The 21725-nt window shown below is 39.9% G+C and overlaps 1 protein-coding gene and 1 long non-coding RNA gene across 2 annotated transcripts in view; both read left to right on the forward strand.

The window, feature by feature from the left end:
- The window catches only part of dlg3 (discs, large homolog 3 (Drosophila)), a 184615-nt gene that overhangs the window by 32772 nt on the left and 130118 nt on the right, over positions 1 to 21725 (forward strand). The window lies entirely within an intron of this gene.
- On the forward strand, positions 8220 to 11805 carry LOC144026310 (uncharacterized). The gene is made up of 5 exons (XR_013285097.1): positions 8220 to 9768; positions 10040 to 10117; positions 10197 to 10285; positions 10555 to 10608; positions 11504 to 11805. It is a non-coding gene; the product is annotated as an uncharacterized LOC144026310 (long non-coding RNA).

A 21725-nucleotide genomic window follows, 5' to 3' on the forward strand; every position in this document is an offset into this window, starting at 1 on the left:
AATGACTTCGTTATCACACTTAGAATGAGTGTACATTTTTTGTACAAAATACCGTATGTGGGGTATTTTTTTTTTATTCCTCAAGGGCTAGGTGGCGCTGCATATATAACTGAATGTTGTCACAGAGATAACTTCAGGCCTTGACGATAAACATACATGTCAAGTTTGGGATTTTTTGGAGCATGTACCGGGGAGTTATCAAGCATATCCTTTTTCATTGCGAAACACAAAATTTGATGCCCCGCCCTCATCATATAGTATTTCGAAAAGTCAAAATTTTTCCCCCTGTCGTTGGCTCAGGTCTTGACATGGTCCAGGCCAAGTCTTAACTCAGTCGGATGAAACGTGTTGGAGAAGTGGGCAAAAGTCTGCCCCCTGTGAATGTGCAAAAATTGTCAAAAATGGGACATTCAAAAATTCGTAGCTCACTTCCTGTTCATTTTAGCATATGGGTCCAAGAGACTTTTTTGTAGGTCTTGGGCTCCCTCATACACCTAAAAATATTCGTCGTTCTTGCTTAAACGTACAACCGGGGCTGCTTCGTTAAAAACTTCTAGGGGGCGCTATTGAGTCATTTTTGTAAAAATAGCACAATCAACAATAAAATATTGCTCATTTTACCAGGCCAGATGTGTGTGCCAAGTTTCATGAGTTTCTGTGCATGTTTAGACCCTCAAAACTGGCGTTGTTTTCTTGGCGAACAGCGCTTAGCCACACCCACAGCAATTCGCGAAAACTCACAAACTTCGTGTTGTGACATCATGAAGGCCGAAACCCTCATCTGAGCAAATATGAGGTAGGTCCAGTTAACGTGTTTGGAGAAAAACGTAGAAGAAATTTCGTAATAAAAAAAATTGCCACTAGGTGGCGCTATCAGTTAGATGAAATATAAGTCAGTAGATGTCTTTAGGGCTGGACTCTCATCAAATGTGTGAAATTTTGAGAAGATAGGATCATCTCGGTCAAGTTAATGCAGCTTTTATTTTCACGAAAAATCTTCAGACTTTGCGTCACCGTAGCGGCCACGCCCTTTGGCGAAAAGTTACAATATTCGGTGTGGGGCATGATCAACATCTTAAGCCTTTTCTGACCAATTTTCAACTGGATCCCTTCAACGAGCTCAGCACAGTAGCTAAAAACGTAAAGTATGACATTTATTGTAACCACTAGGTGGCGCTATATGTATGACTGAATTTTGTCATATAGATGTTTTCAGGCCGTGACTATTACGTTGCCTGAGAAGTTTGAGATTTTTTGGAGCTTGTACATGGGAGTTATTCAGCATTTGCTCTTTCTGGAAAAATGAAATTTTAAAGGCAATATTTGATGCCCCGCCCCCGTCATATAGTATTTCGAAAAGGCAAGACTTTTTGCCCAACTGTTCTCTTAGGTCTTGAGATGATAAATGCCAAGTTTGAAGTCAATGGGATGAAAAATGTTTGCATAGGGGGAAAAAGCATGACCACAGTGAATGTGCCAAAATAGGCCAAAGTTGGACATTAAAAAATTCATAGCTCACTTCCTGTACATTTTAGCTACATGGTCCCAATAGACGTTTTTGTGCGTCTCGGGGTGCTACACGTGCCTGCCAATTTTCGTTGCTCTAGCTCAAACGTGCCGGGCTTGGTTTTTATTTTTCTACGCTAGGGGGCGCTATAGAGTCGCGTTGTTATATCGACTTCATAATATCAAATTTTTCGCCGGACCTGAGGAGTGTGCAAAGTTCGGTGAGTTTTCGTGAATATTTAGGTACCCAAAATCGCGATTGTTTGCGGAGAATAAAGAAGAAGAAGAATAACTAGAGCTGCGAGCAGCTATAAAGGGCCCTCGCAGCCCGGGCCACGTTGGGGTCCTTGCACGTTGGGGTACTTGCACGTTGGGGTACTGGCACATTCGGGTACTGGCATATTGGAAGCAAAATTTCTTTGAAAATGGCATAATAAACGTTTACATGTAGAATATTTTTTTGCCAGTGTGTGTATCAAGCTCAACGGGTTTTGGTGATTGTTAAGACCTGCAAAAATCAGCGTCCTTTTTTATTATTAGGCAATGAGTTGCCCTGATTGGTATTTTTTTGTAAAAGTGTATATACACATCATCGCTCGTTGTACTCATTGCACAATGTTACTTTTATTGTCCAAAGGAGCAATCAAAAATGAATAAAACGAAATGGAAACGTACATACGTTTGGATCGGTGTGAAGCCAGTGAACAATTTGAGTGGTGGAAACTAAAAGAATATTCATAAATGACTTAGTTATCACACTTAGAATGAGTGTACATTTTTTGTACAAAATACCGTATGTGGGGTATTTTTATTTATTTTTTATATAAGCCTCAAGGGCTAGGTGGCGCTGTATTTATAACTGAATGTTGTCATAGAGATACCTTCAGGCCTTGATTATAAGCATACATGTCAAGTGTGGGATTTTTTTTTTGAGCATGTACCGTGGATTTATTAAGCATAGCCTTCATTCACGATATTGCTTTTAATGTCCATAGAGGCTATCAAAAATACATAAAACTAAATAACAAAAATATGTATGTTTGGATAAGTCTGATGCCAGTGAACATTTTGAGTGGTGGAAACTAAAAGAATATTCATAAATGACTTAGTTATCACACTTAGAATGAGTGTACATTTTTTGTACAAAATACCGTATGTGGGGTATTTTTATTTTTTTTTTATATAAGCCTCAAGGGCTAGGTGGCGCTGTATTTATAACTGAATGTTGTCATAGAGATACCTTCAGGCCTTGATTATAAGCATACATGTCAAGTGTGGGATTTTTTTTTTGGAGCATGTACCGTGGAGTTATTAAGCATATCCTTCATTCACGATATTGCTTTTAATGTCCATAGAGGCTATCAAAAATAAATAAAAATATATATATGTTTGGATAAGTCTGATGCCAGTGAACATTTTGAGTGGTGGAAACTAAAAAAATATTCATAAATGACTTAGTTATCACACTTAGAATGAGTGTACATTTTTTGTACAAAATACCGTATGTGGGGTATTTTTTTTTCATGCCTCAAGGGCTAGGTGGCGCTGCATATATAACTGAATGTTGTCATAGAGATAACTTCAGGCCTTGACGATAAACATACATGTCAAGTTTGGGATTTTTTGGAGCATGTACCGGGGAGTTATCAAGCATATCCTTTTTCATTGTGAAACACAAATTTTGATGCCCCGCCCTCATCATATAGTATTTCGAAAAGTCAAAATTTTTCACCCTGTCGTTGGCTCAGGTCTTGACATGGTCCAGGCCAAGTCTTAACTCAGTCGGATGAAACGTGTAGGAGAAGTGGGCAAAAGTCTGCCCCCTGTGAATGTGCAAAAATCGTCAAAAATGGGACATTCAAAAATTCGTAGCTCACTTCCTGTTCATTTTAGCATATGGGTACAAGAGACGTTTTTGTAGGTCTTGGGCTCCCTCATACACCTAAAAATATTCGGCGTTTTTGCTTAAACGTACAACCGGGGCTGCTTCGTTAAAAATTTCGAGGGGGCGCTATTGAGTCATTTTTGTAAAAATAGCACAATCAACAATAAAATATTGCTCATTTTACCAGGCCAGATGTGTGTGCCAAGTTTCAGGAGTTTCTGTGCATGTTTAGACCCTCAAAACTGGCGTTGTTTTCTTGGCGAACAGCGCTTAGCCACGCCTACAGCAATTCGCGAAAACTCACAAACTTCGTGTTGTGACATCATGAAGGCCGAAACCCTCCTCTGAGCAAATATGAGGTAGGTCCAGTTAACGTGTTTGGAGAAAAACGTAGAAGAAAATTCGTAAGAAGAAAAATTGCCACTAGGTGGCGCTATCAGTTAGATGAAATGTAAGTTAGTAGATGTCTTTAGAGCTGGACTCTCATCAAATGTGTGAAATTTTGAGAAGATAGGATCATCTCGGTCAAGTTAATGCAGCTTTTATTTTCACGAAAAATCTTCAGATTTTGCGTCACCGTAGCGGCCACGCCCTTTGATGAAAAGTTACAATATTCGGTGTGGGGCATGATCAACATCTTAAGGCTTTTCTGACCAATTTTCAAATGGATCCCTTCAACAAGCTCAGCACAGTAGCTAAAAACGTAAAGTATGACATTTATTGTAACCACTAGGTGGCGCTATATGTATAACTGAATTTTGTCATATAGATGTTTTCAGGCTGTGACTATTACGTTGCCTGAGAAGTTTGAGATTTTTTGGAGCTTCAACATGGGAGTTATTAAGCATTTGCTCTTTCTGGACAAATGAAATTTTAAAGGCAATATTTGATGCTCCGCCCCCGTCGTATAGTATTTCGAAAAGGCAAGATGTTTTGCCCAGCTGTTCTCTTAGGTCTTGAGATGATAAATGCCAAGTTTGAAGTCAATTGGATGAAAAATGTTTGCAAAGGGGGAAAAAGCATGACCACAGTGAATGTGCCAAAATAGGCCAAAATTGGACATTAAAAAATTCATAGCTCACTTCCTGTACATTTTAGCTACATGGTCCCAATAGACTTTTTTGTGCGTCTCGGGGTGCTCCACGTGCCTGCCAATTTTCGTTGCTCTAGCTCAAACGTGTCGGGCTTGGTTTTTATTTTTCTACGCTAGGGGGCGCTATAGAGCCGCGTTGTTATAACGACTTCATAATATCAAATTTTTCGCCGGACCTGAGGAGTGTGCAAAGTTTGGTGAGTTTTCATGAATATTTAGGTACCCAAAATCGCGATTGTTTGCGGAGAATAAAGAAGAAGAAGAAGAATAATAATAACTAGAGCTGCGAGCAGCTATAAAGGGCCCTCGCAGCCCGGGCCACGTTGGGGTACTTGCACGTTGGGGTACTTGCACGTTGGGGTACTGGCACGTTGGGGTACTGGCAAGTTTAGGTAAGGCACATTGGAAGCAGAATTTCTTTGAAAATGGCATGATAAACCTTGACATGTGGATTTTTTTTTTTTTTGTAAAAATACCGTTAAGTTGGTGTATTTTTTTTTATGCCTCTAGGGCTAGGTGGCGCTGTATATATAATGGAATGTTGTCATAGGGATACCTTCAAGCCTTGACTCTAAACATACATGTCAAGTGTGGGATTTTTTTGGAGCATGTACCGTGGAGTTATTAAGCATATCCTTCATTCACGATATTGCTTTTAATGTCCATTAGAGGCTATCAAAAATAAATAAAAAAGTACATGTTTGGATAAGTCTAATGCCAGTGAACATTTTGAGTGGTGGAAAGTAAAAGAATATTCATAAATGACTTAGTTATCACACTTAGAATGAGTTTACATTTTTTGTACAAAATACCGTATGTGGGGTATTTTTTTGTTTTGCCTCAAGGGCGAGGTGGCGCTGCATATATAACTGAATGTTGTCATAGAGATACCTTCAGGCCTTGACGATAAACATACATGTCAAGTTTGGGATTTTTTGGAGCATGTATCGGGGAGTTATTAAGCATATCCTTTTTCAGTGCGAAACACAAATTTTGATGCCCCGCGCTCATCATATAGTATTTCCAAAAGTCAAGATTTTTCCGTCTGTTGTTGGCTCAGGTCTTGGCATGGTCCAGGTCAAGTCATAAGTCAGTCGGATAAAACATGTAGGAGAAGTGGGCAAAAGTATGCCCCCTGAAAATGTGCAAAAATCGTCAAAAATGGGACATTCAAAAATTCGTACCTCACTTCCTGTTCATTTTAGCATATGGGTCCAAGAGACTTTTTTGTAGGTCTTTGGCTCCGTCATACACGTAAAAATTTTCGTAGATCTTGCTTAAACGTAGAATCGGGGCTGCTTCGTTAAAAATTTCTAGGGGGCGCTATTGAGTCATTTTTGTAAAAATAGTACAATCAACAATAAAATATTGTTCATTTTACCAGGCCAGATGTGTGTGCCAAGTTTCATGAGTTTCTGCGCATGTTTAGACCCTCAAAACTAGCGTTGTTTTCTTGGCGAACAGTGCTTAGCCACGCCCACAGCGATTCGCGAAAACTCACAAACTTCGTGTTGTGACATCATGAAGGCCGAAACCCTCATCTGAGCAAATATGAGGTTGGTCCAGTTAACGTGTTTGGAGAAAAATGTACAAGAAAATTCGTAAGAAAAAAAATTGCCACTAGGTGGCGCTATCAGTAAGATGAAATATAAGTTCGTAGATGTCTTTAGGGCTGGACTCTCATCAAATGTGTGAAATTTTGAGAAGATAGGATCATCTCGGTCAAGTTCATGCAGCTTTTATTGTCACGAAAAATTTTCGGACTTTGCGTCACCGTAGCGGCCACGCCCTTTGGCGAAAAGTTACAATATTCGGTGTGGGGCATGATCAACATCTTAAGGCTTTTCTGACCAATTTTCAACTGGATCCCTTCAACGAGCTCGGCACAGTAGCTAAAAACGTAAAGTATGACATTTATTGTTACCACTAGGTGGCGCTATATGTATAACTGAATTTTATCATATAGATGCTTTCAGGCCGTGACTATTACGTTGCCTGAGAAGTTTGAGATTTTTTGGAGCTTGAACATGGGAGTTATCACACTTAGAATGAGTTGACATTTTTTGTACAAAATACCGTATGTGGGGTATTTTTTTTTCACGCCTGAAGGGCTAGGTGGCGCTGCATATATAACTGAATTTTGTCATAGAGATACCTTCAGGCTTTGACTATAAACATACATGTCAAGTTTGGGATTTTTTGGAGCATGTACCGGGGAGTTATTAAGCATATCCTTTTTCAGTGCGAAACACAAAATTTGATGCCCCGCCCTCATCATATAGTATTTCCAAAAGTCAAGATTTTTCTGCCTGTAGTTGGCTCAGGTCTTGACATGGTCCAGGTCAAGTCTAAAGTCAGTCGGATGAAATGTGTAGGAGAAGTGGGCAAAAGTATGCCCCCTGAAAATGTGCAAAAATCGTCAAAAATGGGACATTCAAAAATTCATAGCTCACTTCCTGTTCATTTTAGCACATGGGTCCAAGAGACTTTTTTGTAGGTCATGGACTCCCTCATACACCTAAAAATTTTCGTAGATCTTGCTTAAACGTACAATCGGGGCTGCTTCGTTAAAAATTTCTAGGGGGCGCTATTGAGTCATTTTTGTAAAAATAGGACAATACATGATAAAATATTGCTCATTTTGCCAGGCCAGATGTGTGTGCCAAGTTTCATGAGTTTCTGCGCATGTTTAGACCATCAAAACTAGCGTTGTTTTCTTGGTGAACAGTGCTTAGCCACGCCCACAGCGATTCGCGAAAACTCACAAACTTCGTGTTGTGACATCATGAAGGCCGAAACCCCCATCTGAGCAAATATGAGGTTGGTCCAGTTAACGTGTTTGGAGAAAAATGTACAAGAAAATTCGTAAGAAAAAAAATTGCCACTAGGTGGCGCTATCAGTTAGATGAAATATAAGTTCGTAGATGTCTTTAGGGCTGGACTCTCATCAAATGTGTGAAATTTTGAGAAGATAGGATCATCTCGGTCAAGTTCATGCAGCTTTTATTGTCACGAAAAATCTTCAGACTTTGCGTCACCGTAGCGGCCACGCCCTTTGGCGAAAAGTTACAATATTCGGTGTGGGGCATCATCAACATCTTAAGGCTTTTCTGACCAATTTTCAACTGGATCCCTTCAACGAGCTCAGCACAGTAGCTAAAAACGTAAAGTATGACATTTATTGTAACCACTAGGTGGCGCTATATGTATAACTGAATTTTTTCATATAGGTGTTTTCAGGCCGTGACTATTACGTTGCCTGAGAAGTTTGAGATTTTTTGGAGCTTGTACATGGGAGTTATTCAGCATTTGCTCTTTCTGGACAAATGAAATTTTAAAGGCAATATTTGATGCCCCGCCCCCGTCATATAGTATTTCGAAAACGCAAGATTTTTTGCCTAGTTTTTCTCTTAAGTCTTGAGATGATAAATGCCAAGTTTAAAGTCAATGGGATGAAAAATGTTTGCATAGGGGGAAAAAGCATGACCACAGTGAATGTGCCAAAATAGGCCAAAATTGGACATTAAAAAATTCATAGCTCACTTCCTGTACATTTTAGGAAATGGCTTCCACTGACTTTTTTGTGCGTCTCGTAGTGCTACACGTGCCTGCCATTTTTCGTAGCTCTAGCTCAAACGGACCGGGATTGGTTTTTATTTTTCTACGCTAGGTGGCGCTATAGAGTCGCGTTGTTATGACAACTACATAATATCAAATTTTTCGCCGGGCCCGAAGAGACTGCAAAGTTTGGTGAGTTTTCGTAAATGTTTAGGCCCTCAAAAATGCGATCGTTTACGGAGAAGAAGAAGAAGAATAATAATAACTAGAGCTGCGAGCAGCTATAAAGGGCCCTCGCAGCCCGGGCCACTATAGGCGCTTTCACACCGCAGGAACTTATTCAGGAACTTCCCTATGTTCCGGGGGAGTTTGTCCAAAGTTTGCGTTCACACACAAAAGTAGTTCCGGGTCTGGGGGGGTCGAAACGGTACTACCTAAGTACCTAGGCAAGAGGAGTGTATTCCGGTGTACCCTGAACTACACAAGTGGGGGCGTGTTGTGAAGTGTGTCATGATTGGTTGACTGGACGAGGAGGTGTGTTTTGGATAGGTGAGTTTTTCGCGGTAAAGCCGCCATTTCTTTTTTACTTTTCACTGCTGAGAGCGCGACAATTTTCCCCCCCAAACGTTTTGGAAATGGAAGGATTTAAAAAAACCGATAGGTGGACGGACGAAGAAGTGCAGGCTCTCCTGAGCATTTACGGGGACGAGGAGACCCAACGACAATTTGAAAGTGCCACAAGAAACGATAAAGTCTATCAATTGATAACCGCGAAGCTAGAAGAGCTTAGCATTTTCCACACACAAAGGCAGGTAAGGGAAAAACTCAAGAAACTCAAACAGGACTATAAAAAACTCAAGGACCACAACAGCCGAAGCGGAAATGACCGCAAAATTAATAAATGGTACGAAAGACTGGACGTCATTCTCGGCCACCGGATGGGGTGTACAACCGGTAAAACAAAGGACTCTGCAATTGCAATGCTGGAAGTTATGTGCGAGGACACGGCAGTGGGCGAGGATTCCTCAACAACAGACACGCTAACACACCAAGGTAAGACAGAATTGCCTCATGAACATTTGTATTTATATATTCGTTTAGGTCGCTGCGCGGTCTTAACGTGGCTTTTACACCGCGCTAGCACTAAGTTGTTAGCGTAGCATGGCTTAAGCTTGGCAAAGGCACGCATCCAGCTCCGAACCTATGTAATGTTGTGAAATCATTCCTAAATCAATTAACCTAGTAAATGAAGAGTATTGTAGGCAGCTAATGCCGAAATAGCCTTGCTTCCAGTGATGACGAAATTGGAAAGCTTTGTGCAAAGGACGTGTGGAAACCAGGCATGATATGCACGGTTAAAAGCAAAACAACCACTTCGTTTGTTTTTTTTTTCCCCTTAAGCCAAGGCTCTGTGTACAACGCGACTAAAGAGTTTTAACTTGTTAGTCTCATCACCTAACAGCTCGTATATAGTTCTGGGGAAACGAAAACGTAAGAAGAATGACTCGAAATTGATATTTTGCCGTGACCTTCACCTCGATACCAGCGCTACTTTGCCATGAATCGCGCGAGAATTTCGCTGGCAGGGGAGTTGACGGTCACGGTGAAATATCCGTTGCTATAAAAGGTATGCCGTCTAACAGTGTAAACTGACCTTTGTTGTGATGTACTCTGACTTACAGCGGGACCTTCTCTGTACCTTCTGATGTCTCCCTGAGCAGTCCTGGTATGTTTCATTTCATTTCATGTAACTTCAAAAGCTCCATATAAAACTAATAAAGCAACACACCACTCACTATTAATTTTACTTCGTTGGATACGCCAGTGTGTATTGCTGCCTAAAAAAGCTTGTACATGCCGCCATATTTGGCAATGTAGTGTGGCATATTCTGTTCTGTGGCAATGAAAAATGGAAGGATATATGTGAGTGGCGTGTTTCACCCTCACCTAAATCATTGCACTGTGCCCTTACTCAGTTCATGACTCTGTTGATACAGTTCCAGTCGAGGCGTTGGAAGGGATAAGCGAGGATGGTCCATCCACAAGCGGAAGCTGCGCCCCTCTGTCAACTTCCAGTAAGTTCAAAGTCATGTAACTTGAAGCTCATCGAAATTATTCACTGTTACTCATTGGATGTACATGATGTTGATACAGCTTCAAATGATGAAGTGAGTGAACATTCGCGGCTACGAGCAGAATCAGCAGAGCTGTTCCTGAGCCTTCTGCCTTGCTCTCCCGTCCAGGTAAATGTCCAGTAAAAAAAAAAAAAAAAAAAAAAAGGACGTGTGGAAGCTAGGCATACTATTCACTGTTAAAAGCAAAACAACCACTTCGTTTTTTGTTCTGTTTTTTTTTTTCCTTAATACAAAGCTCTGCATTCAACGTAACTAAAACGTTTTAACTTGTTAGCCTCATCACCTAACAACTCATAAAAAAAACAAAAAAAAACAACAACAACTCATAAACAGTTCTAGGGAAACTGAAAAATAATGTTATGTACTGTGACTTACAGCTGGACCTTCTCTGTGCTCTCCTTTACGTTATGATGCCTCCCTGAACAGTCCTGGTATGTTTCATTTCATTTTATATAACTTCAAAAGCTTCATTTAAAACTTTTAAAGCAACACCCCACTCACAATTAATTTTGCTTCGTTGAATAAGGCAGTGTGTTTGTTTATTGGACATTATAAACAAATGAGTAGCAGTTAACATTTTAAAAGTAAGAAGAAACTTATTGCAATCATTCATAATAGTTTACATGTTCAAAGGAGTAGAAAGAAGTTAAAAACTTGTCTAGTCCTACCCATTCTTTATATCTACTGACTCATTTCATTAAAAAAAAAAAAAAAAAAAAAAAAGTACATTACTGGAATGTATTAATTTACTACACATTTTCTTTTACTGGAATGTACTAAAAGAAAATGTGTAATCCTGCTTGTGTAAACAATTGCACCTTAACACATGCGTGCATTTGTCATTAACGTATGTACATGAAATTCATAGGCATACACAATAATAAATCCTCATACTCACATATACAATTTTCATTTCACTCATAATGGTGCATTGAGAAAGGGAAAAAAAAAAGTTACATTCCTGCAATTTTACTAGTGTGTATTGCCTAAAAAAGCTTCAAGTGCATGCCGCCATATTTGGCAATGTAGTGTGGCATATTCTGTTCTGTAACTATGAAAAATGAAAGTACATTAACGTGAGTGCCGTGTTTTACCCCTACCTAAATCATTGTACTGTACTCTTACTCATTGCACGAATCTGTTGAAACCGTTTAAGTCGATGCGTTAGGAAGGTACAAGCGAGGATGGTCCGTCCACAAGCAGAAACTGCGCCACTCGAACAGAGTTTCCTGCCCCTTTGTCAAGTTCCAATAAGTTCAAAGTCATGTAACTGGAAGCTCATCAAAAGTATTTACTGTCACTCATTGTACATTTACATCCCTATAGGTTAGCGGACACGGGACCGAGACCACCTATTTTTGGAATACCTGCACCAATTTGATGAAAAGAAGGGGGAGTCCACGAGTGCAATGTTCTTAGAAGAAATGCAGTTGCACAAGGAGGACCTTGAACTCAGACGCGAGCAGCACAAGGAGGAAGTTGACCTCAGAAGCGAGGAGCGCAAGGAAGATCAACACGTGGCACATGAGCTGGTTGAACAAAGGCACGACAGAGAGTTCCAAATGGGCTTCCTGGCAGTCCAAAACAGACTTGTGGACACAAATAAGCCAAAAGCATAAGTAATAAATGCTTTTGTTTTCATATCACTTTTGTGGTTCTGGGTTTTTTTCCACACGAATAAAAACTTATGCTCAATGAATTCTTTTTAATGTTTTTATTTTTGACAAACAGTAATGCAAACATAATTACAGCGTCCCACCATTCAGAGGTTCTGATGTTCTTCCACTCCCTGCGCGGAACACACCCAGATTGGTAGAAGTGGCAAATCTGAAACAGAAACACAACAAATTAATAAATGTTAATATCTACATTAATTACTTTTGTGCAACAGCCTTGTGATTTACATGACAGAATACCTTAAAATAGCGGAATATGCACCAATTTATGGCCCTATGATAAACCACTGGCTTGAGGTGGCAATCTGACACTTCCAAAATCAGCACTTTTCCCAAAATCCCGGCACCTTTGTTCTAACATTCGTGCATCGTCAAAGAAAACAAGCCATTTCAACACTTTGGATCGGTCAATCATGTGTTTAACAGAAAAAAACAAAAGACAAAACATGCGGACAGACTAACAATACGTCCAGGTCCAACGGTATTATGAAATACGCAGCGTACATGTAGCGTGAACAGCAACTCGCCATCAAGCCCTATTTTGCCGTGAATTGCACGAGAACTAGGCAGGAAACACCAGTTTCCAGCGATTGCCCTTTTCATGGCAGAAAGTACGACAAAATATCCACAAACGACCGACGCGCGGGGACACACGCAAGTAAACGTGCAACTGAACGCGCCAGTCATACGTTGTGTTTAAGGCACTAATACACTCTGTAACTTCATTTTTTTTTTCGTGTTCTCCACCTTGCAAGGGGAGCTCCGTTACATGTTACAGCTTAATTCCGATGTGAAATAAATTTCGTATAATTGTGTTTAAACCTTACCAGTGCACGTCTTCGTGCTTGCAGGTTTGACTGTCTTTCCAAGTGAGCAAGTCCTGCCCATTTCTCATCTTGATGTGGTAATACGGCGGGTCCCAATGGTTCTCATCAACCTTTCCCGTGAAGTTCTAATTGCTGCAAACACAACTCTGTACAACATGACAAGGAAAACGAAAAGATGATATGCCTTGTATCGTAACAAATGGCGATGGAGGGTCAAAGGTCGCGTTTTTCAACGTCACACTGGTTGTTTGTCATTCAGTTTTACCGGTACCGCCACTTGCTGGACAGGCGGGGTAGTGCTGTTTTTTTTCCTCCCCTGACATACGTCATCAGTCTCATTTGAATAAACTACCCTGCCTGCTTTCATGCCGTGTGAACGCAAACTCGTGGGCCGCTCACAAGTTCTTCGGACCCGGAACTGACTCTACCATGAACTCAAAGTTCCTGGGCTTTTTGGTGTGAAAGCGCCTATTGGGGTCCTTGCACGTTGGGGTACTTGCACGTTGGGGTACTGGCACATTGGGGTACTGGCATATTGGAAGCGAAATTTCTTTGAAAATGGCATAATAAACCTTTACATGTAGAATATTGTTTTTGCCTGTGTGTGTGTCAAGCTCAACGGGTTTTGGTGATTGTTAAGACCTGCAAAAATCTGCGTCCTTTTTTATTTTTAGGCAATGAGTTGCCCTGATTGGTATTTTTTGTAAAAGTGTATATACACATCATCGCTTGTTGTACTCATTGCACAATGTTACTTTTATTGTCCAAAGGGACAATCAAAAATGAATAAAACAAAATGGAAACATACATACGTTTGGATCGGTGTGAAGCCAGTGAACAATTTGAGTGGTGGAAACTAAAAGAATATTCATAAATGACTTAGTTATCACACTTTGAATGAGTTTACATTTTTTGTACAAAATACCGTATGTGTTGTTTTTTTTTTATATATATTATGCCTCAAGGGCTAGGTGGCGCTGTATTTATAACTGAATGTTGTCATAGAGATACCTTCAGACCTTGATTATAAGCATACATGTCAAGTGTGGGATTTTTTTTGGAGCATGTACCGTGGAGTTATTATGCATATCCTTCATTCACGATATTGCTTTTAATGTCCACAGAGGCTATCAAAAATAAATAAAAATATATATATGTTTGGATAAGTCTGATGCCAGTGAACATTTTGAGTGGTGGAAACTAAAAGAATATTCATAAATGACTTAGTTATCACACTTAGAATGAGTTTACATTTTTTGTACAAAATACCGTATGCGGGGTATTTTTTTTTTTTTATGCCTCAAGGGCTAGGTGACGCTGCATATATAACTGAATGTTGTCATAGAGATAGCTTCAGGTCTTGACGATAAACATACATGTCAAGTTTGGGATTTTTTGGAGCATGTACCGGGGAGTTATTAAGCATATCCTTTTTCAGTGCGAAACACAAATTTTGATGCCCCGCCTTCATCATATAGTATTTCGAAAAGTCAAGATTTTTCCCCCTGTCGTTGGCTCAGGTCTTGACATGGTCCAGGTCAAGTCTTAACTCAGTCAGATGAAACGTGTAGGTGAAGTGGGCAAAAGTCTGCCCCCTGTGAATGTGCAAAAATCGTCAAAAATGGGACATTCAAAAATTCGTAGCTCACTTCCTGTTCATTTTAGCATATGGGTCCAAGAGACTTTTTTTGTAGGTCTTTGGCTCCCTCATGCACCTAAAAATTTTCGTAGATCTTGCTTAAACGTACAACCGGGGCTGATTCATTAAATATTCCTAGGGGGCGCTATTGAGTCATTTTTGTAAAAATAGCACAATCAACAATAAAATATTGTTCATTTTACCAGGCCAGATGTGTGTGCCAAGTTTCATGAGTTTCTGTGCATGTTTAGACCCTCAAAACTGGCGTTGTTTTCTTGGCGAACAGTGCTTAGCCACGCCCACAGCGATTCGCGAAAACTCACAAACTTCGTGTTGTGACATCATGAAGGCCGAATCCCTCATCTGAGCAAATATGAGGTAGGTCCAGTTAACGTGTTTGGAGAAAAACGTAGAAGAAAATTCGTAAGAAAAAAAATTGCCACTAGGTGGCGCTATCAGTAAGATAAAATATAAGTTCATAGATGTCTTTAGGGCTGGACTCTCATCAAATGTGTCAAATTTTGAGAAGATAGGATCATCTCGGTCAAGTTAATGCAGCTTTTATTGTCACGAAAAATCTTTAGAATTTGCGGCACCGTAGCGGCCACGCCCTTTGGCGAAAAGTTACAATATTCGGTGTGGGGCATGATCAACATCTTAAGGCTTTTCTGACCAATTTTCAACTGGATCCCTTCAACGAGCTCAGCTCAGTAGCTAAAAACGTAAAGTATGACATTTATTGTTACCACTAGGTGGCGCTATATGTATAACTGAATTTTATCATATAGATGTTTTCAGGCCGTGAATATTACATTGCCTGAGAAGTTTGAGATTTTTTGGAGCTTGAACATGGGAGTTATTAAGCATTTGCTCTTTCTGGACAAATGAAATTTTAAAGGCAATATTTGATGCCCCGCCCCCATCATATAGTATTTCAAAAAGGCAAGACTTTTTGCCCAGTTGTTCTCTCACGTCTTGAGATGATAAATGCCAAGTTTGAAGTTAATTGGCTGAAAAATATTTGCAAAGGGGGAAAAAGTATGACCACAATGAATGTGCCAAAATAGGCCAAAATTGGACATTAAAAAATTCATAGCTCACTTCCTGTACATTTTAGGAAATGGCTTCCACTGACTTTTTTGTGCGTCTCGGGGTGCTACACGTGCCTGGCAATTTTCGTAGCTCTAGGTCAAACGGGCCGGGATTGGTTTTTATTTTTCTACGCTAGGGGGCGCTATAGAGTCGCATTGTTATGGCAACTACATAATATCAAATTTTTCGCCGGGCCCGAAGAGACTGCAAAGTTTGGTGAGTTTTCGTAAATGTTTAGGCCCTCAAAAATGCGATCGTTTACGGAGAAGAAGAAGAAGAAGAAGAAGAAGAAGAAGAAGAATTCTTACAAAAACAAGAGGGACCTCGCAGCGGTCGCTGCTCGGGCCCTAATAATAATAATAATAATTTTTACAAAAACAATAGGGACCTCGCAGCGGTCGCTGCTCGGGCCCTAACTAGAGCTGCGAGCAGCTATAAAGGGCCCTCGCAGCCCGGGCCACATTGGGGTCCTTGCACGTTGGGGTACTTGCACGTTGGGGTACTGGCACATTGGGGTACTGGCATATTGGAAGCGAAATTTCTTTGAAAATGGCATAATAAACCTTTACATGTAGAATATTGTTTTTGCCTGTGTGTGTGTCAAGCTCAACGGGTTTTGGTGATTGTTAAGACCTGCAAAAATCAGCGTCCTTTTTTATTTTTAGGCAATGAGTTGCCCTGATTGGTATTTTTTGTAAAAGTGTATATACACATCATCGCTTGTTGTACTCATTGCACAATGTTACTTTTATTGTCCAAAGGGGCAATCAAAAATGAATAAAACAAAATGGAAACGTACATACGTTTGGATCGGTGTGAAGCCAGTGAACAATTTGAGTGGTGGAAACTAAAAGAATATTCATAAATGACTTAGTTATCACACTTAGAATGAGTTTACATTTTTTGTACAAAATACCGTATGTGGGTTTTTTTTTTTTATGCCTCAAGGGCTAGGTGGCGCTGTATTTATAACTGAATGTTGTCATAGAGATACCTTCAGGCCTTGATTATAAGCATACATGTCAAGTGTGGGATTTTTTTTGGAGCATGTACCGTGGAGTTATTAAGCATATCCTTCATTCACGATATTGCTTTTAATGTCCACAGAGGCTATCAAAAATAAATAAAAATATATATATGTTTGGATAAGTCTGATGCCAGTGAACATTTTGAGTGGTGGAAACTAAAAGAATATTCATAAATGACATAGTTATCACACTTAGAATGAGTTTACATTTTTTGTACAAAATACCGTATGTGGGGTATTTTTTTTTTATGCCTCAAGGGCTAGGTGGCGCTGCATATATAACTGAATGTTGTCATAGAGATAACTTCAGGCCTTGACGATAAACATACATGTCAAATTTGGGATTTTTTTGAGCATGTACCGGGGAGTTATCAAGCATATCCTTTTTCATTGCGAAACACAAAATGTGATGCCCCGCCCTCATCATATAGTATTTCGAAAAGTCAAAATTGTTCCCCCTGTCGTTGGCTCAGGTCTTGACATGGTCCAGGTCAAGTCTTAACTCAGTCGGATGAAACGTGGAGAAGAAGTGGGCAAAAGTATGCCCCCTGTAAATGTGCAAAAATCATCAAAAATGGGACATTCAAAAATTCGTAGCTCACTTCCTGTTCATTTTAGCATATGGGTCCAAGAGACTTTTATGTAGGTCTTGGGCTCCCTCATACACCTAAAAATATTCGTCATTGTTGCTTAAACGTACAACCGGGGCTGCTTCGTTAAAAATTTCTAGGGGGCGCTATTGATTCTTTTTTTTTTTAAATAGCACAATCAACAATAAAATATTGCTCATTGTACCAGGCCAGATGTGTGTGCCAAGTTTCATGAGTTTCTGTGCATGTTTAGACCCTCAAAACTGGCGTTGTTTTCTTGGCGAACAGCGCTTAGCCACGCCCACAGCAATTCGCGAAAACTCACAAACTTCGTGTTGTGACATCATGAAGGCCGAAACCCTCATCTGAGCAAATATGAGGTAGGTCCAGTTAACGTGTTAGGAGAAAAACGTAGAAGAAAATTCGTAAGAAAAAAAATTGCCACTAGGTGGCGCTATCAGTTAGATGAAATATAAGTCAGTAGATGTCTTTAGGGCTGGACTCTCATCAAATGTGTGAAATTTTGAGAAGATAGGATCATCTCGGTCAAGTTAATGCAGCTTTTATTTTCACGAAAAATCTTCAGACTTTGCGTCACCGTAGCGGCCACTCCCTTTGGCGAAAAGTTACAATATTCGGTGTGGGGCATGATCAACATCTTAAGGCTTTTCTGACCAATTTTCAAATGGATCCCTTCAACAAGCTCAGCACAGTAGCTAAAAACGTAAAGTATGACATTTATTGTAACCACTAGGTGGCGCTATATGTATAACTGAATTTTGTCATATAGATGTTTTCAGGCCGTGACTATTACGTTGTCTGAGAAGTTTGAGATTTTTTGGAGCTTGAACATGGGAGTTATTAAGCATTTGCTCTTTCTGGACAAATGAAATTTTAAAGGCAATATTTGATGCTCCGCCCCCGTCATATAGTATTTCGAAAAGGCAAGATGTTTTGCCCAGCTGTTCTCTCAGGTCTTGAGATGATAAATGCCAAGTTTGAAGTCAATTGGATGAAAAATGTTTGCAAAGGGGGAAAAAGCATGACCACAGTGAATGTGCCAAAATAGGCCAAAATTGGACATTAAAAAATTCATAGCTCACTTCCTGTACATTTTAGCTACATGGTCCCAATAGACTTTTTTGTGCGTCTCGGGGTGCTACACGTGCCTGCCAATTTTCGTTGCTCTAGCTCAAACATGCCGGGCTTGGTTCATATTTTTCTATGCTAGGGGGCGCTATAGAGTCACGTTGTTATGACGACTTCATAATATCAAATTTTTCTCCGGGCCTGAGGAGTGTGCAAAGTTCGGTGAGTTTTCGTGAATGTTTAGGTACCCAAAATCGCGATCGTTTGCGGAGAATAAAGAATAATAATAACTAGAGCTGCGAGCAGCTATAAAGGGCCCTCGCAGCCCGGGCCACGTTGGAGTCCTTGCACGTTGGGGTACTTGCACGTTAGGGTACTGGCACGTTGGGGTACTGGCATATTGGAAGCAAAATTTCTTTGAAAATGGCATAATAAACGTTTACATGTAGAATATTTTTTTTGCCAGTGTGTGTCAAGCTCAACGGGTTTTGGGGATTGTTAAGACCTGCAAAAATCAGCGTCCTTTTTTATTTTTAGGCAATGAGTTGCCCTGATTGGTATTTTTTGTAAAAGTGTATATATACATCATCGCTCGTTGTACTCATTGCACAATGTTACTTTTATTGTCCAAAGGGGCAATCAAAAATGAATAAAACAAAATGGAAACGTACATACGTTTGGATCGGTGTGAAGCCAGTGAACAATTTGAGTGGTGGAAACTAAAAGAATATTCATAAATGACTTAGTTATCACACTTAGAATGAGTGTACATTTTTTGTACAAAATACCGTATGTGGGGTATTTTTTCTTTTTTTTTATATAAACCTCAAGGGCTAGGTGGCGCTGTATTTATAACTGAATGTTGTCATAGAGATACCTTCAGGCCTTGATTATAAGCATACATGTCAAGTGTGGGATTTTTTTTGGAGCATGTACCGTGGAGTTATTAAGCATATCCTTCATTCACGATATTGCTTTTAATGTCCACAGAGGCTATCAAAAATAAATAAAAATATATATATGTTTGGATAAGTCTGATGCCAGTGAACATTTTGAGTGGTGGAAACTAAAAGAATATTCATAAATGACTTAGTTATCACACTCAGAATGAGTTGACATTTTTTGTACAAAATACCGTATGTGGGGTATTTTTTTTTTATGCCTCAAGGGCTAGGTGGCGCTGCATATATAACTGAATGTTGTCATAGAGATAGCTTCAGGCCTTGACGATAAACATACATGTCAAGTTTGGGATTTTTTGGAGCATGTACCGGGAAGTTATTAAGCATATCCTTTTTCAGTGCGAAACACAAATTTTGATGCCCCGCCTTCATCATATAGTATTTCGAAAGGTCAAGATTTTTCCCCCTGTCGTTGGCTCAGGACTTGACATGGTCCAGGTCAAGTCTTAACTCAGTCAGATGAAACGTGTAGGAGAAGTGGGCAAAAGTCTGCCCCCTGTGAATGTGCAAAAATTGTCAAAAATGGGACATTCAAAAATTCGTAGCTCACTTCCTGTTCATTTTAGCATATGGGTCCAAGAGACTTTTTTGTAGGTCTTGGGCTCCCTCATACACCTAAAAATATTCGTCGTTCTTGCTTAAACGTACAACCGGGGCTGCTTCGTTAAAAACTTCTAGGGGGCGCTATTGAGTCATTTTTGTAAAAATAGCACAATCAACAATAAAATATTGCTCATTTTACCAGGCCAGATGTGTGTGCCAAGTTTCATGAGTTTCTGTGCATGTTTAGACCCTCAAAACTGGCGTTATTTTCTTGGCGAACAGCGCTTAGCCACACCCACAGCAATTCGCGAAAACTCACAAACTTCGTGTTGTGACATCATGAAGGCCGAAACCCTCATCTGAGCAAATATGAGGTAGGTCCAGTTAACGTGTTTGGAGAAAAACGTAGAAGAAAATTCGTAAGAAAAAAAATTGCCACTAGGTGGCGCTATCAGTTAGATGAAATATAAGTCAGTAGATGTCTTTAGGGCTGGACTCTCATCAAATGTGTGAAATTTTGAGAAGATAGGATCATCTCGGTCAAGTTAATGCAGCTTTTATTTTCACGAAAAATCTTCAGACTTTGCGTCACCGTAGCGGCCACGCCCTTTGGCGAAAAGTTACAATATTCGGTGTGGGGCATGATCAACATCTTAAGGCTTTTCTGACCAATTTTCAAATGGATCCCTTCAACGAGCACAGCACAGTAGCTAAAAACGTAAAGTATGACAATTATTGTTACCACTAGGTGGCGCTACATGGATAACTGAATTTTATCATATAGATGTTTTCAGGCCGTGACTATTAAGTTGCCTGATAAGTTTGAGATTTTTTGGAGCTTGAACATGGGAGTTATTAAGCATTTGCTCTTTCTGGACAAATGAAATTTTAAAGGCAATATTTGATGCCCCGCCCCCGTCATATAGTATTTCGAAAAGGCAAGATGTTTTGCCCAGTTGTTCTCTCAGGTCTTGAGATGATAAATGCCAAGTTTGAAGTCAATTGGATGAAAAATGTTTGCAAAGGGGGAAAAAGCATGACCACAGTGAATGTGCCAAAATAGGCCAAAATTGGACATTAAAAAATTCATAGCTCACTTCCTGTACATTTTAGCTACATGGTCCCAATAGACTTTTTTGTGCGTCTCGGGGTGCTACACGTGCCTGCCAATTTTCGTTGCTCTAGCTCAAACATGCCGGGCTTGGTTTTTATTTTTCTATGCTAGGGGGCGCTATAGAGTCGCGTTGTTATGACGACTTCATAATATCAAATTTTTCGCCGGGCCTGAGGAGTGTGCAAAGTTTGGTGAGTTTTCGTAAATGTTTAGGTACCCAAAATCGTGATCGTTTACGGAGAAGAAGAAGAAGAAGAAGAAGAAGAAGAATAATAATAACTAGAGCTGCGAGCAGCTATAAAGGGCCCTCGCAGCCCGGGCCACGTTGGGGTACTTGCACGTTGGGGAACTTGCACATTGGGGTACTGGCACATTGGAAGCAGAATTTCTTTGAAAATGGCATGATAAACGTGGATTTTTTATTTTTTTTTTTTGCCAGGTGTGATGAGTGTGTCAAGCTCAATGGGTTTTGGTGATTGTTAAGATCTGCAAAAATCAGCGTCTTATTTTTTATTTTTAGGCAATGAGTTGCCCTGATTGGTATTTTTTGTAAAAGTGTATATACACATCATCGCTCGTTGTACTCATTGCACAATGTTACTTTTATTGTCCAAAGGGGCAATCAAAAATGAATAAAACAAAATGGAAATGTACATACGTTTGGATCGGTGTGAAGCCAGTGAACAATTTGAGTGGTGGAAACTAAAAGAATATTCATAAATGACTGAGTTATCACACTTAGAATGAGTGTACATTTTTTGTACAAAATACCGTATGTGGGGTATTTTTTTTTTATTCCTCAAGGGCTAGGTGGCGCTGCATATATAACTGAATGTTGTCACAGAGATAACTTCAGGCCTTGACGATAAACATACATGTCAAGTTTGGGATTTTTTGGAGCATGTACCGGGGAGTTATCAAGCATATCCTTTTTCATTGCGAAACACAAAATTTGATGCCCCGCCCTCATAATATAGTATTTCGAAAAG

Source organism: Festucalex cinctus, chromosome 9, assembly GCF_051991245.1.
Source record: "Festucalex cinctus isolate MCC-2025b chromosome 9, RoL_Fcin_1.0, whole genome shotgun sequence".
Lineage (NCBI taxonomy): Eukaryota > Metazoa > Chordata > Actinopteri > Syngnathiformes > Syngnathidae > Festucalex > Festucalex cinctus.